General features: G+C 37.9%; 1 pseudogene; it reads right to left on the reverse strand.

The window, feature by feature from the left end:
- Nucleotides 1-16,628: 16,628 nt before the first annotated feature.
- LOC118569150 overlaps nucleotides 16,629-18,238 on the reverse strand; it is a 136,756-nt pseudogene continuing 135,146 nt past the window's right edge.

An 18,238-nucleotide genomic window follows, 5' to 3' on the forward strand; every position in this document is an offset into this window, starting at 1 on the left:
CAGATATGACAAATATGACAGATATGTCTATGAAACCTCAGAGGTTATTTTAAAGGCTCTGTTTTATTTATAATCAATGTATGTATGTGGGAGCATGGGTGGCAGGCTTGTACATGTGAGCACAGGTGCTTGCTGAGTACAGAAGAATGTATCGGCTCCCCTGAACCTGGAGTTATAGGCAATGTGAACCCCTGGATGTGGAGATCTATGAATTGAACCAGGCTCTTCTGCAAGAATAGCAAGGACACTGAAATGCTGAGCCACTCAATCCTCACATCATTTTACAATTTAAAAATAAGTGGGGTATGTAACCCTGATGCTCACATTTGATATATGGTCAAACATATGTAAGATCTATTTCAGAAATTAATAAATGAGAATTCTGAAAAACAGTAAAATGACTTTGTTATTTTAGGTTTAAATTTGGTCCTCCTTACATTGTTTCTGTTTCAACAGCCTTAAATGTAGATAATCTATCTACAGGGATTTGCAATGGGTAGTCTAGGTTGTACATGTTCAAACAAAGTCTTTCATGAGATTTTTAGCATGATTCATTCAGCCCTTTGGGTAAATGTAAAGGAAAGAATTTATCACCACATTAAATGGATACTTACATCACTTCACAATGGACTCATTACTAAAAACAACATTAAAAATGTCACCTAACCTCTTTTAGGTTTTCCCAATTCTTCCATACAGATTAGAAAACATAATCCCTAAATTATTCTCAGGCTGAAAATTATTATTTAATAAAACATCTTGCAAGTGTCATCCATTTAAGTTTTCTATGGTTCTTTTGGCCTTTAGAATAATGGCATACACAAATTACCAGCAGATCTCAAACTCTGCTGAAATACATTGTGCAGTATTAAGCAGGAATGGTTGATAACCTTGAAAGTTATTCTGGGTTATCAAAATTTTCTAATGACCATAAACCAGTGTTTTAATCACTTTCTTCTTCTTCTCCATCTGTACTACTGTGGCTCTGTGGGCTCTCTCCTCCTACCTGTGATTCCAGCAGTTGCTGCTCTTGACCTTTTTTCAATGGTCTATAAATAACTCAGTGAATGTCTGTGTTGGTTGTGCCTCAAGGACAGTGTGGAGGTCTTTGTACTTGTGAAAATTTGAAATTTCTCTTGGATATAGGCCCATGTTAGCATCTATAACTCACCCACAATTATGTCATCAGCACTTTCTGCTCCTCAGGACTGTCAGGCATCAAGTAATTGATAACAGAGCACCCATACTGTAAGATAGCTTATCTTTATGAAAATAAAACACACTTACAGTTTGAAACTTAAGTGAAAGAGAGATTAATGGGTTAGAGAAGGAGGCACTGTATAAATCACCTTGATTCCCTTACCTAGTTCCAGTTGCTTTGGCTGGTGAACGATGCAAGATATTTTATGTTTCCAATGATCAATACAGGAGAGTCTATTGGAGGTGTTGAACATGTTTAACCAATTTATTTATGGTTGCATAAGCCGTATTTTACATTAAAAAGTAGCATAAAATGTATAGAAAACTTCTACAGGGAAAGGCTGGCTCATTATGACTTTCTGAATGTGTCCAAGGACTTTGCCTCAATATGCTCCTGTTTCAGCGTCTAAAACCTAGTGTCTGTGATGCCAAGGTTATTTTCAAATGCAGTATACTGCTTAAATGCATTTTAGAACAGAAGGAGGAAATATTTTAATTAAGAACACATAAATCACTCTAAATCTCTTCACAGAGACATTTTATTTTAAAGATGAATTTAAAAATTAAGCACATAATGAGGAATCGCCCTATGAATATACATAGATATGTGGATTTTGTTCATGGGTTTGAGGTTTAAGCAGAATTGAAAAGCTAAAACAGTAGTTTATTGTTAAGAAGTGAGTTGGACAACTCTTCTAATTCAATATGTCATTTGAGTTGTTGTCAAATAGCCACCACCTATTTTGAAATACAAATTAATTATCTATTACAAGCATGAGATTGCTTATCTACTTCAAAGGCTCATTAGTATGCAAATAACTCTAATTAGGTCACTGTCAGACAATATTAGAGCAGAGTTGCTTGCCACCCTTGAGAATGAAAGGTTTGCTTCCTAAATATTATAAAATTGTTACTGACATCAGCTTTACTTAGCAGGGATTATGCTATAAGTATTAGAGGAAGTGATTTTGAGGAAATAAAGAATTTCTGTGTGCATGTGATTTATGAGTGTGCAATTAATTGTATATGAAGGTGTGGTAGCATGTACACGTGAGTGTGATGGCCAAAGGTTGACATGAGGATGTCTTTTACAATGATTTCTTCCCTTAACTTGTTGAGATAAGGTCTTCCCTTGAACATAGCAAGCTCCAAGATCTACTATGTTTTGTCTCACAGAACTGGTATTACAGGTACACAATACCACATGCTATTTTTAGATGGATGCTGGCAATCTGAACTCAGTTCTTCATGCTTTAGCAGGAAACACTTTGCACAATGAACTGTCACCCTGGCCCAATGTTAATTTATTGTTGGTTGTTTTTTATTCTTTTTTGGTGGTGCCTGCCACCTAGCTCACATGGAGGCCTGTACTTAATTTTGAATGCCCATCCTTAGCTTGGCTTAGTTTTTAGCAAGCTTTCTTTAACTTAAATTATCCCGACTACCTTTTTCCTCTGGGTTTTCCCATTCTCTTCTATAAATCTTAGTCTTACTCGGAGGCTTGCTGTGTAGCTGGGTGGCTGGCCTCTGGAGTCCTCCTGCTTCTATGGCTCCTAGACCTTCAAAATCTCTTCCCAGTTTCCCCCTTCTATATATACTCTCTGCCTGTCAGGCCCACCTACCCTTTTACCTGTTCAGTTCTTTATTAAACCATTAGGTATTTTACAGAGACACAGTAACACAGCTTCACAGAGTTAAACAAATGCAACATAAACAAAAGTAGCACACCTAAAAAAATAGTCTACTGGTCTGGAGAGATGGCTCAGTGGTTAAGGGCACTGGCTGCACTTCCAAAGGTCCTGAGTTCAATTCCCAGCAACCACATGGTGGCTCACAGCCATCTGTAATGAGATCTGGTGCCCTCTTCTGGCCAGCATGCATATATGCAGACAGAACACTGTTATATAATAAATAACTAAATCTTAAAAAAATAGTCTACTATTTTTATTTCTGCAAAGGTACCAACTTTTAATATATTAGAATTAAAGAATATTATAATTTGTGAATAGTCACATTTTAAATTATCAAATAATTTCTAATCTATTATCAAATGAGTATACTTCACCATCAATTTTAGGTGCATTACCATGAGGACCCAAGATTGAAATAGGAAAAATTTGAACAATGAAAGAAATTTTTCCTCATGTCAAATATTTTATGCAACATAATTAAGAGTTATTAATTAATGAAATAGTGCATGGGTACAACTGCACCATAAAATATAGCGATGAAGCTTTAATTAAGAAAAAACATCTCTTTTCTGATCTCCCATCTTCATGAGATCATAGATTTATTTGACTACTCATATCATTTTTTATTATGTAATATAGTCAGAACTCTCTGACATTCCCTTTACTGTTGAGTGTCATGTATACCAACAGCACTAACTTACACAATGACAAGCAGGAAGAAAAATTCAATATTCTAACCTATTTCCTGGTCATTTTAATCTGAGGTCATGTGACATTGTCTTTTGTGAATGTCTGTGTTAGTGATCTTTAATCACATCTGTTCAATATAAATAGAGAAATTATTTGATGTGGTGAAGCACAAAGGATAATGCAGATTCATTAGAGGTGTGGGGTCACACCAAGCATATGGGGAGACTGATTCACAGAGATAAACAAATACAAGCAGATAGGGAAAGACAGCAGGACCAAGAAGGGAAACAAGTGAGAAGCCCAAGACTGTCTGTTTGAAAAGAAAATTGCAAAGAGTTGGGAAGTGTGTCTAGGTAAAAATTCAGCCCCTGCCCAATGCCTACCTACAACCACCATTCTTACTACAGACTAGTATGAAGACCAACATGTAAAATCATGTGAAGCAATACATGGTTAAGTTGAAATTTGGTCAAGTCTTCCTCTTCCAGAAACACCAACTTTGCCATCTGGTATTATAGCTAGGTCATCACCTCTGGATTAATTAGGCCAAATAATTAATGTCTGGGTCATTTACAATGTAAAATGTTTCATGTTTGGATGCATGAAGTTAGTAATACTACATAAAACAATTGTGTATATTAAAGAAAAGTGAGGATGCAACTTCATGCCACAAAATCCTGTGTCCCCCGGCTTACAATGAAATGGGAAACTTCCACAAGATCCTTCAGGTTAGTGACAGCTGTATCAATGGACCCAACAAAGGGAACTGTATCACCATTTCATCAAATTCTCTGACTGATTCACACCTCACTTGTGGGAAAAACTCAATTCTCCTCTGGTCTCTCTGATGTCACATTATTTGCCTTTTTATTTCTGCCTGGTTTCTATGATCATTAGCATTTGTAACATGAATGCTAAAATAGGTCTTATAATAAAAATTCCAGGGCCAGACATTGGAGTAAATGCTGAAAGATCAGAGAGACAAAGGAACAAGCCACTACCACGTCTCACCTCTAGGACTCATCAGCCTGAAAACCTCTAGTTCTGCTGTGGATATCGCTCTGTATAAATAAAATGCTGTTTGGCCAGTGGCCAGGCATGAAGTATAGGAGGAACAAGAGAGAAGAGAATTCTGGGAGGTGGAAGGCTGGGGCGAGATCAGGTACTGGTAAGCCACGAGCCATGTGTCAAAGTATAGATTAATAGAAATGGGCTAAATATATAAGAGTAAGAGTTAGACAATGATACGCCTGAGCTAATGGCCAAGCAGTTTAAATAATATGAATGTCTGTGTGTTTTTTTTTATAAGTGGGTTGTTGGACTAATAGGGCTCTCCAGCTACATAGTTCCTGTTTCCTCTTGTCTTATATACCTTTCTCTGCCCAGCCATCATGTCTTGGGATTAAAGACGTGTGTGCTTCCCAAGCAAAGGCATGAGATCTCAAGTGTTGGGATTAAAGATGTGTGTCACCACACCTGACTTCTATGTTTAATCTAGTGGCTTATTCTCTCCTCTGATCTTCTGGTAAATTTCAATAAGGTATACAATAAATCACCACAAGCATTACTACTTTACACACACACACACACACACACACACACACACACACACACATATATGGAATATTTCTTGAAAGTATTTAATACCACCTGAACCTTCCTTACTCTAATTCCAACCACATTTGAATTTCTGTTGTCCTAAAATTTCTCCACCTGCTAATAACTGCAGAACCAACTCATTTAGGACCAAGACCACAGTAGATCCTCTCCTAGGTCCTTAAAATGACACCTGTAGCTTATGTATAGAACCCATCTTCATGGAAGAAGTGAAGAAGTGACCTGAATTTTGAGAAGAGGTTTTTTTTTTTTTGTTTTTTTTTTTTAGAAGAATTTTAATATAATTATGCCTCATTGTGTACACAGGATTGTATTATACTAGGAAACTTTTTTTTTTTTCAAATTGTACTGCATTTAAATATGCCTATAACCAACTGCATGGGGTCAGACTCTAGAAGTTTAAACCAACACCAGCAACTGAGTCTTGTTTAATCAGGTTTACTTCTTTTATATTATTAAGAAATTTTCTATTTATTTTAAATATCAACCACAGATCCCCCTTCCTCCTTCCTCCCACCCCCAGTATTCCCCCTACAACCCACTCCCCATGTCCAATTATTCCAGTGCTGTGGATATTGCTCTGTGTAAATAAAGTTCTGGCGGGTAAGAGAGATTTGTCCTGACTGGGCCGGGCAGGAAAACTCCAACTACATTCCAGTAGGTATTTGGTTATTTAATTGCTCTGAGAAGGGGGTTTCTTTTAAGATGGCAGGAAAAGTCTGAACTGAATTTACTATGGGGGCCTGGGTGAGGCCCCTCTGGAAGTTTCCCCCAGGACAGAGGCAAAGGATTACCTTGTATGTCCCTTGTTGATCTACATTCCTTCATCCAATGCTACCATTACCACACCTTCTGCATAATCAAGGAGGGAGGGGCATTTTGTTGCCATTGTTCCTTGAACATGCATTGTTTCTAGGAACACCCTATTTATTCTCCCTTTTCAAATGACCATGTTTACTGCAACTAAAACATCTAACATTATTATTTTTCCTCAAAGCTTTTGATATCAACTCTCCAGTCCACACATCATCATGGTTATGAAACTCAAAATGTGTCTCTGATCCAATCCTCCAAGGGTGCTGATCTAGTCTTTGATGGCCTTATTATTCTTTTGCATGTTGCATTTGTATTCTCAAAGGCCAAAGATTCAATTATTATGTCTCGCTTCTGAATTTGGTATTATTCTATTTACTGCTAAAGACAGCCTTTCTAAGAAATCTGTGAAGGATTTTTTCAGGCCTTGTGTAACTTTCATAAATGATTCAGTTTTCTTCCCTGCTTTTACAAATCTGTCCCATGCATTCATGGCTGCCATGCAGCATAGAATTAAGGTTTGGTTATCATATAAAAATTGTCTTTGTATATCAGCGTAATTGCCTTCTCGAAGAAGCTGATCCTGGGAAATTTCCATACCTTTACTTCTACATTGTTGTTCTATCATTTTTAGCTTCCTCTTTAAACCAAGTTCGTCATTGTAATTGTGCTCTGACCTCTAAAACATCTGTAATTAATTCTTTCCAGTCATGAGGGATAATTCTATTACAATTTGACCAAGAGTTTAATATCTGCTTTACAAATGGAGAATGCATGCCATATGATTTTAATGCTTCTTTGAATCTCCTTAAATCTAACATTTCCACTTGAGTCCAATTAGCTTGTACATGCCCTTGAGCAGGTAGTTCCTCACCAGCTCCACAGTTTCTAATGAGAGCTTCTTTCTGTATAATCACATTCATATGCCTTTTCTGTTCTGTTCTCTCATTGGCTATCTTAGCCCGGCTACATCACTTCCAACACAGCTCCGTCACTTTCTGACTGTCTGTACAGACTTCCAGACCTCTATGTTTAGTGCTAGGATTAAAGGCATGAGTCACCACACTTGGCTCTTTCCCTAGTGTGGCCTTGAACACACAGAGACCTTGCCTGCTAAGTGATAGGACTAAGGGCATGTGCTACTGCTGCCTGATTCTTTGTTTACTTATAATGTCTGGCTTTTTTCCTCTGATCTCTTTATTTAATAAAGCACAAATAAAATATCACCACAATATATCTATCATCTATCTATCCATCATCTATCTATCTATATGTTATCTTTCTATAATTTATCTATCTGTATGTACTTGTCATCCATATATCTATGCATCTCTCTATATATAATCTACCTATTGTTTATCATGTATTTTTATATCTATCTATCTAACTAAACTTTCTATTATCAATCATCTATCTATATCTATCTACTATCTACTTATTCTCTATCTACCTATCCTCTATCTACAATCTATCTACCTAACATCTATGTATCTATCATCTACATAGTTATCTATTATCTATTGTCATCTATCATCTATCTATGTATCTACTAATATTCTATCTATGTATGTATGTATCTATCATCTATCTTTCTACTATCTATATCCTCCTTCTTTGAATTCTTCAATATCTATTTTATTTACTTTTCGGGTTACTTGTTTTATCTCTAAACCAAAGTGTAATGAAGACTTGACGCACAAGTATTAAGCCAAGAGTTTGATCCTCAGAAATCATCTAATTGCTGAATAGGTGTGTTTTTCTGCCTGTAATTCTAACACTTTAGATATAGAGAGAACAGTTCATTGGAGCACACAGGCTTGCTGGACTAGCTGTATCATTGAAAAATGAGTTTAATTTATAGATCCAGCCTCAATGATTAAGGTAGAATGCAGTCAAGGAATACTTCTGATACCAGCTTCAGGCTTACACAGACAAACACACACACACACACACACACACACACACACGCACACACACACACACACACGCTCACATGTTTGTACCCAAACATGTTCACACAAGAAAACAATAAATTAAAGCTCAAAAATATTTTTAAAACATTAATCAAAGTTGTGGTATAAATGTGGTTTAAAGTTCCAAGTTTTAAAGCAATTTACTTTATATAGAGTCTTAAGAGCAATCATATTTCTTTTTACTTCAGTTTTCTATTTTGTATAATTTTGTAAATATTTTTCTGGAATCTTTGATTCCCTAGAAATATCTCAGGATCTTAGGTTCCAGATTGAAATAGGAACATACAGTTACCATTTCAAATTAACAAATCCATTTTAGACATACAGAATATTTACAAAACTGTTTTCCCACTCTGAGTTTTGTTGTCTTATCCAATACATAACATTCAGCAATGGTTAAATTTAAATTGTACTTTCAGAGTTATTATGAATATTTTTATTATGAAGTAAAGTTAGTTTGTTTTCTTCTGAAGGTTGCTTTGATGGCTTTTTGCTCATGCTGTATTTTTCCATTGGTCATTTAAGAGTTTTAATATGGAAATGTTTTAGATGATTATATAAAAGCTAGAAACATGGTGGAGAAATGGCCCAGTCAGTAAATCACTTGCCACACAAGCCTGGGGGCCTGAGTTTGGAACCCAATTAACTCTGTAAATGATGGGTACAGCAGAGTGCATCTGTAACCCCAATGCTGGGAGGCAGAGGTACATGGATTTCTAAAGATTAAGTGATTACCTAGCCTGGCCAATCAATGAGAAACAGGTTTAGTGAGAGACTGATATCAAAATATAAGGTAGAGAGCAATAGAGGAAGACATGGTTTGTCTCTGACTTGCAAGTGCAAGTACATTTGTATGCTCATGTAAGCAAACCCAAATGAAAAATATGTCTACATCCACACATAAACATATAAGCAAAGCAAGTTTGGTATAAAATATATTTTTTGAGGAATTTTATATAAATAATTCAATAAATCAGAACCACTGGTCTTTCCCAACACTCATGGAAATCTGGATCATTTTAGGCTTGCAAATCACAGCAGGTTACAGTGGCTACCTTTGAAACATTGTGTAACTTAAGCATCATACAAGTCACTTGATAGTCTACATTTCTTGATCCTATAAAGAATTATTGTTAATTAAATAACTTTCATTAACTTTGAAAATTTTATAAAAATTTTAGGATCAAAGATCAGTTATGATCCTAAGTTTGATATTTTGTATTAATGAAATGAACTGTAAATATATTCTTTGTTTCTTTATTTCTTCTTTCATTTTGTGCTTTTTTGTTGTTTGTTTAGTTTGTGTTGTTTTTTTTGACAGTGTTTCTCTGTGTACACTTTCCTGGACCAGGCTGCCCTCAAAATCAGGAATATGCCTACCTCTGCCTCTGCCTTCTCATTTCTGGGCTTTTTGACTGCCAGATTCATTCATTGTTTCATAATCCCAAGAATATCTTAAGAGAATTCTTTAATTTTTAATGAAATGTGTGATTTAGCCATTCTGATGCACATTATTCCCTAAGTGAGCAAGAACAGAAGCATATACACTAGACATGGAAGTTTCATGAAGCTGAAATCAGGTATTTATGCATAATGTTTAAAGGTGCTCAATAGAATTTTTAGACATCTCATTACTAATAGATTTTCATTTAAATCATTAAAACACCAATATTTTTATATCAGGTTACAAATTTCTTCATTTTTGCAGTGAAAATATATGCAGAATGAAATAACACATCTTCTGACCTGATAAAGTTATATTTTACTTGGTAATGATCTTATTTTATTTTGATTATTTAATAATTTACTTCATTTAACATAGTTACACACTAAAAGAGTTTTGTATATGTTTTCTTTAATTAGAATGCTTTAAAAAGTACAGATGTGTCTAAAGGACAATAAGGCTTACTCAGACCCAATATTAATCATTAATAATTAGTTAACTCTTATTTTCTTAATAAACAAATTAATAAATGGTTGGTTGAGTATATAAGTATTTGAAGCTGTTGTTTACTAACTTCTAAAGTCCTAGGATTAGTGTGGAGCCTGTAGCACAATGGATAACAGGGCTGACTATGGATCAGAAGTCCTAGGACTTTGTCAGCTCTCTATAGGGATGGGTATCTTCAGTTACAGCATACATAAAATAGGAATATTTTTTGTCTTGTTTATGTCAGGTCATGTGTTAAGAAAGATACATCTAACATTATTTTCTAAGAAGAATTTTATCATTCAAATTGCAGAAAATATTTATTTAGCCATTTTCATGCATTTTGTCTTAACAAAAGGCTTATATAAATATAAGTTGGTACTTTCATTAAACACATTTTCACATAATTAATTTTATCTGCTTTATTTGGTACTGTTGTCGTTTAGTGCATTTTTACTTTGCTAATAATTTTCTAAATTTTGGTTGTTTTAATCAACCAAATTAATAAAGAATCTAGACAAACAATCCTCAGTTCAGAACTTTTAAATAAAATCAGTGTGTATACTAGTTAATCTGCTCTCCTAAACAACATTTATTAAATGCATATCATGTGAATGTTAATATAGAATATAGGCAAAGTGGAAATTAGAGTGAAGATAAGAAAGCAGAAATATAAGTCGGATATGAGTTCATCTACTTAAAGCTGAAATTAATCATGGCATCCATGAATGAACTATGTCCACAGAGGGTTTCAATAGTGTTCCTCCCTTGTAGTAAATTCAATGAAGCATGCCCTGATAATTTCCCTCATACTGCCTGCTTCCTCATTCTCTTGGTTTCTATTTATTTGCAATGTCATTTCAGAGTGTCTCACTTTGGCCCACATGGCTCCTCATTAGGACATCTTCTCAAAAAATGTGGATATGTTTTAATCAAGCTTAAAACCATCCTAAGTCTTATTCTTAAGTATGAAAGAAACACATTGGATTGCTAAGTTATTTTATAATGGATCACTAACACAGAAAGTTGTTACAGAGAAAAATGTTTTCTCTGTAATAATAATAATATTATTATATGTGATAATAATAAAGAATTACATAATAATGACAGTCTCATAATGACAAAAATGTCATAGCAATAGTACATCTGATGATCATTGATCTTAGAAGGGAAAATTATTTAACTTATTTACTAGTATTATAAAGCCACAGAGAACAAAATTTTTGAGGAGAGTTTTTTTTTTTTTTTCTCTCTGCTCCAAAGTGTTTTGGTTTAAAGTATTTTTCTATTATTCAGATGTTATGTGATACAAGAAACAATCAATTTACATTTTAATATCTAAAAATGTGATTCTTCTTGACTATTAAAATAAGCAAAATTGAGAATAGTTTTACTTTGTCACTAAGGTATAAGCTTTTCAAGACAGTGCTAAAAGTAAAGGCCAATTTCGTAGACATTTCCACAGCAGGACTCAATACCAATTAGGGAAAGCCATGCCAAAGATGATTTTTCTTTAGCTACCTTTAAGTTCATTACATTGATGCATTTGCAGAATCATGACATGAGAGGACAATGGGAATCAAGGCTGTACAGGATGATAATGTAGGCCTTTTGCCATCCTGAATTTTAAATTTAGCATCATTATCCAAAGTGTTCCTGCCTATGTCAAAAGTCACGAAGAAGAAAGAGAATGAGTAATTTAATAGCTTTATGGTTTTGAAAATATCATATTTAAACAGTGGATAAACAGAAATAATGTCTCATGTCTTCTTATATTGTTCTAATTTAAAGTCTATTATCGTTCACTTATGTTCAAGCTTGATGGTTTATAATGTAGCGTGCTCCTGTTATTCCAGAAAATAATCCAAGATGGCTGACTAAGTTTACTTTAGAACTAAATTATATGTTAAATTTTCCTGTTATACATGAACTGTAGACCAATTATGGAGGAACCCCCATGGTACTGGACTAGGCCCTCTGGATAAACAAGACAGTTATTTAGTTTGAACTGTAGGGGGCCCTCAGGCAGTGGGATCAGGACTTGTGCCTAGTGCATAAGCTGGCTTTTTGGAGCCTAGTGCCTATGGTAAGACACTTTGCACATCCCTGGTGCAGGGAGGAGGGGCTTGGACCTGCCTCAACTGAATGTACCAGGTTCTGTTGACTCCCCATGGGAGACCTTGCCCTGGAGGAGGTGGTAATAGGGGGTGGGTTGTGGGGAGGAAGAAGGACAGAGGAATCTGTGGTTGGCATGTAAAATGAATAGAAAATCTCTTAATAAAAAAATAATAAATAAATAAAAATTTCCTGTTGTAGAATTTCTGCAAACCCCAATTAACCCACCCAGGGTATCAAACAATAATTTAAGGGATAATTATGCCATAATTTGGATAATTATGCTAAACTCACAAAAGAGAGAATATTGGAGAAAATCAAATGACCAATGTCCATATCCTGAGGCACATATAGTCAATGGACAGAAAGAGTGAAGAAAATATGACAGAAAAGAAATAAAAATGATATCTTTATAGAAATATAAGGAACTATTTTGTCTAGTGAAGTTGAAGCGAAATAAGCATATGGTGACCCTCATTTTAAAGGTCTACCAGAAAGCTGACTTGATATTCTGGGAGAGGAGGGCCTTTTAGTTCAACAAACTACTAATGAAACCTCAAGGTCAAGGATAGAAAGGATAAAGCTTGTATGACAAGATGAGATTAAAAAAAAAAAGACATGAGAAATTAGATAAGAGAAAATGGCTCTTTTGCAATTTCTATAACCAAAGGAGCCCAAGTCCAAGAAGAATTCAAGCAAGAGAGAATGCAATCAGGTACAAATGAGATGATCTGCTTTGTGTATTTTTCTTGGTTCTCTGTTCCATCAGTGATAATATTTGTAGACATAATCTCAGAAAATAAACTCTAGGATTTTTTTTTATATTTGGACATATTTGGGAGAAACAAAATTATTCCTTAAAAAACCTTTATAAGGTATCTTTGACAACATATGAAATAAAAATTAAAGCAAGTCAGGAAGGCCTCAGTATATAAATTTTATTTTCAGTAATGGTGGATAGCATGTTTCTTTCATTTTTTTTTATTTCACAGTAAGATCTCTGTTTATTTGATTAAACAAAAATAAAATAAGCTCCATAGGAACAATTTTAAAGTCCAAAGAGACACCGGCATTGTTTTAAGGCTGCAGTAGCTGATACTGCCTTTGCTACTTCTCCAGCCTTCTCTGTGGAGCACAGAGATACATTCAGAAGTCTGTTAGCTCACAGGAGGTTTTGAACGCTTCTCCATTGGCTCTTCACCTGCTCATTGCCCATTATGCCTGTGGCTGGCAATAATAACATTTAAGGTTTTAAAGGTAAAAGTCCAAAATTGGGAAAAGGGACTTGACCCCTTCCCCCCCCCCCCCCCCCCCCCCAAAAAAAAAAAAAGAAAAACGTCTTTTGCTTTGAGGTTTGGGGCGAATTCCCCTAACCACCCACTGCCTTGACCAGCTCTAAAACACCACAGCTATTCTGGAAGTGGCAGAGGCAGCTGGAATCCCAGGAGGGATGGCAGTGAGGGCTCTGCTGCCAGGGGAGGCGTGCTGGCAGTGTGTTCCTTCAATCAGCATGTGTGGCAATCACAGAGACCTAAGTCACTCTAACATTAGGTAACATGCCTCTGTGAATTCCACCCAGATCTGTATTCACTTCTTAAAAAAGCAAAACAAAAGAGAGAGAGAGAGAGAGAGAGAGAGAGAGAGAGAGAGAGAGATCCAAGTGAGTTATGTAGTCTATAGTTACTTAAAAGTTAAAGTTTTTCTTTCTTTCTTTTTTTGGGGGGGTGACCAGGCATGAGAGCTACTGGATAGTATTAAACAAGACCCATTAAAACAATAACCAAACTACCCTCCCACCCACAACTACTTATAATATGCTAGTTACACATCACTAAACCACCCACACTCACCAGCATCAACATTAAGGGGAAAGACATTTTACCACCCTAAAAACAAGAAAGCCCCATACAAATGAACAGTCTCCCTCTAAAGGAGGCCAACTACAGACTGCTAGAAACACAAGGAACCATCGCAAAGCTGGTTACAAAGAAGTAAACGCGTTGCTGCCACAGGCGTCAACATTCAGCCAGTGTGCTCTGAGATAGCCTTAAGATACGACCTGGCTCATAAGTTAATACAATCATTGAAAGGAGTTCTAAGACCATGCAGATACACAAAAACATTTAGAACCATTGCTGGTTGGATGACGGTGGAGAACAGCCCACCAGGCTGGATCTGTTAACCCGTAAGACTAGTTTTAAAATTAGACGTCATTGAGGTATTTCTTCACAGTAACACTTATTCATAAACCCAAAACCCAGTTACTCTGGTGGCCTTCAGGATGCTCTCACCCAGGTAGACCAGAAGGTTCGGGATGTACAGAGGTAGGTTAACAGTACAGCATTTCCTGATAATGTGCTTCTCAAATTTATCAAGTATTTAACAAGGAAAAAGTGGGGGAGGGGAGCACAACCAACGTCCAAGTGTTGCCTTTGGTAGAAAGAACAAATCAAAACAAAGAGCAGTGTACACGCCACCAGTCACCATAGAGAGGGCTGCACCATGGCGACAGACATCCTGTTGGGTGCAGACAGCTGCAAATACAATCATGACGTCAGAGATTCGCAATGCCTTCAAATACCTGATGCTCCCCACTAGACCTTCAGGGTTCCCACTTAAAGGGCATGTGTTCAGACACTCCTACCAGATAAAACAGCTTTCTCTTGAAGAGAAGAGAGACCTAAAAGGCCTTTTTCTAGTCAAGTTCTCCATTAGGTCAGAAGCAGTTCCCCCTAATACTATATACAGAATTGGGTTTGTGGCAGGCAGGGGGAAGCAAGATTGGTTGAGAACTACTTGGATGAAGGACCACACCAACTGAACATCTCTTGTTCAAGGTCAAATATTCTGTATTGGAAGTCAATTCTGGATTCCTAAATGTTGTCTTCTAAGCAGCCTCCCACACCTGTTCATCTCCACCGGATTAATACTATCCCTTTTGAGTCCCATCAGGTGCCAACATGAGCTAAATGACTTTGCCAAAAATGAGGTAGAAAAATCTAATAAACCAACCAGTGTGGTGAGAGGTGCTGTGTCCTGTGACCCTGGTCCACACGAATACAGAGAAAGCCCTTGAGAGTCAGGAAGCCCCAACCTTACCTGATGTGCACAGGTGACAATGTCACCTTCATTACAGCCCCAGACCATTAGAACCTCAGTAGGAGAGAGATACTCCAAACAAATACATTTGGCAAGTGTGTGTGTGTGTATGTGTGTGTGTGTGTGTGTGTGTGTGTGTGTGTGTGTGTTTGTGTGTGTGCGTACTCTGAGTCAGAGGGCATTTGGTCTACAAATACTTTACATTCAAGGGCCTTTGTGGGAAGGAGTGGGGTTCAGTTAACCTTGAGGTCTGATTCTGCTCAGGTACAAGGATCCTGAGAAAGAGACTTGAGCCAAGGGGGTGGAGATGGGGTACTCCTACCTGTCATTCAAACATTCTTCTATATTCCCTGAACTTCCAAAGCAGGAAAAAAAATATGTGCTTTTTTTCAAATAAAATTTTATCCCTTTGCCTACTATACAGTCTTGTAGACGTTCACTCTTGGGATGGGATTCCACTTTCTGACAGTCCCTGATGTGGAGTGCCTCACTTCTCCAACACCCCCCACTTCTGTGGCACTCCGGCCCACATCTGAAAAGCCCCTCTATGAGAACAAGGTTAACTTAGTCTTTATAAACAACAAAACACAGAAACTTAACTTGAGAACACTTTCAACCTAGAGCCCTGAGCTAAATCTATTTCTTAGGGAGCAAACTGGAAAGCAAAGGTTCCCTGGGACAGCATGTGTCAAGTACAGCTTTTCCTCCAGGCGAAGATGGCTTTGAAACACACACACACACACACACACACACACACACACACACACACACACACACCGCCTTCCTAAGCAGAAACAAAAACCAGACACCTAAAATACGAATGGTCTGCCTTTCTTGGCTAGCAAGCCACAGCCATCCTAGGGATGAAGATGTTAGACACTGAGGTAACCCAAGAACAGAGGAAAGCTCTGTTGCAGCACTTGAAAAAAAATCTTCCCAAAAAGATCAAACCAAACAACTTAACCCCTCACACACAATATTCAAGAACACAAATACACTAGAGGTATGAATTTTAAATCCTATCTTTCCAACATCTTATACTTTTCTTTTTTTACTTAGTAGTTATTTTTGGGTTTCCTTGGCTCAATCCACAAAATGCACCCCACCATATGCTTCCAATGCCCTTGAGGTTGCAGGAGTGCTGGTCTGTGCATTCCATACCCTCAAGTGAAAAGGGAACATGAGCTCCATGGAGGGGCAAAGAGGGCTGCTGGAGAAAGTATGAAAGACTTGAGGTAGATAGAAATTATCACTTTACAGGCTCAATTCCTGCACAAAGAGAATTACATTCATCTGTTAAAAAAATAAAAAATAAATAAAAAAAGAAGCTGAGGTAGGACTTATGCAATGTTGTACTTTTGTTTGCTTTTAAAAAATAAAAAAAAGGGGAGAAAAAGAAATATCCCTGAGATGATTTATTTTTGAAATTCAAAAAAACAAGAGACACACATGCATACCCTAAACACAGAAACCCAGAAGATTCTATTAGAAGGTGAAGATTCAAATGTTGCCAAAGTCCACCACGATGATCACTACATCTGGGGTGACCGCAATACCAGAGGGGTGGTCCATCTGCCCAAAGCCACTGCCTTGAGCACCAAACTTGCACAGGAAGCTGCTGTTGGCCTCAAACATCTGCATCCGGTGATTTCTGGAATCGGCCACAATGATTTGTCCTTCTTGGTCCATGGCTACACACTGTGTTCTGAGAATCTGTCCATTGTTGCTGCCCTCTGAGCCCAAGAAGCGTGCTGATTGTCAATCAGGGTGAATGACCAGAAGCCGGTGGTTGTTGAAATCAGTGACTACCAGGTGACCCTCGTGGTTAAAAGCCACACCCCGTAATGAGTCAAAGTGCTTCCAGAGAGATCCCGCGAAGTCATACTTATTTAGGAAGACCTCATCAGGTCCAAACAGCAGCATGCAGTGGTTCCAGGTGTCTGAAACCATGATCTTGCCCTCAGAATTCACTGTTACATCCCAAGGATAGTTAAACTGCCCACTCTTGGTTCCTTTCTCACCAAACTTGCGGAGGAACTGGCCCTCAAAGGTCAAGATCTGAATGCGATGATTGTCTTTGTCGACCACTATGATCCTATGGGAAGCATCGCAGGCCACCCCAGCTGGTTGGTCAAACTGCCCAGGCTGGGAACCTAGGGTACCAAATTTGTGGTGGAAGGAGCTGCAGGGCTTGAATGCCTGGATGCAGTTATTGCTGCGGTCGGCCACAATGATGTGGCCCTTCTTGTCCACACTCATGCCCCAGGGCCTGCACAGCTTACCTTCACTGTACCCTCACTGCCGAAGCTCAGCCCGGGGAGCCCGATGCCCATGTAGCTGCAGCCTGATTTGACCACTACCTTGAAGGGGCTGTTCTCGATATGCTGGTTGCAAATGTCACCGACACCAGGTGCTCACCCTCAAGCTGGGGCCGGTAGCTCACCACATAAGTCCCATTCTGCTGATCACTCACTTCTGCACCAAACAGGTTGCCATGGGAGCCCAGGACCACAGCTGACATCAGGTCATCTCCTGAGAGGCAAAGATCACCATCATGATCATAGCCCATCACAGTGAAGGAGTCAACTTTACCCTGAAGGGCTCGCTTAATGCCATCTCCTGCAGCCTTTGTGAGCAGGGCAAACGCTCTACTGCTGACAAAGCCAAAAGACTTGAGAGCCAGGTACAAGACCTGGTCAAGGGGTGTGAACATAACTCGGTCATCTTTCTGCAGCTGCAGGAGGCTCCGGATGGCTTTGAGCTCTTGCACTTGGGCCAGCATCCGGTCTCGGGCCAGCAGGATGTCCAGGGCCCAGTCCTCTTCCAGGACCTGCTGGACAGCACTGACGGTGCTATCTAGCTTGTTGAGGTTTTGACAAAGCTTCTCCACCTGCAGGTATAGAGATTTAGCCTTCACCTGCCTTATCTTCTCCACCTTCCACAACAGCTCACATTTGCGATCCTCCAGGGCTTTTTTATGGCAGGCTATCACAGCCTCAACTTCCAACTAGACCACCTTCGCCTTCATCTCCACCTGTTCTGCCATGGTCTGGGCTGGATAGCAGGTTTCTTATCTGTTAACCTGCTTCCATTTTGGAAGCAGATAAAAG

Source organism: Onychomys torridus, chromosome 17 (assembly GCF_903995425.1).
Source record: "Onychomys torridus chromosome 17, mOncTor1.1, whole genome shotgun sequence".
Classification (NCBI taxonomy): Eukaryota; Metazoa; Chordata; class Mammalia; order Rodentia; family Cricetidae; genus Onychomys; species Onychomys torridus.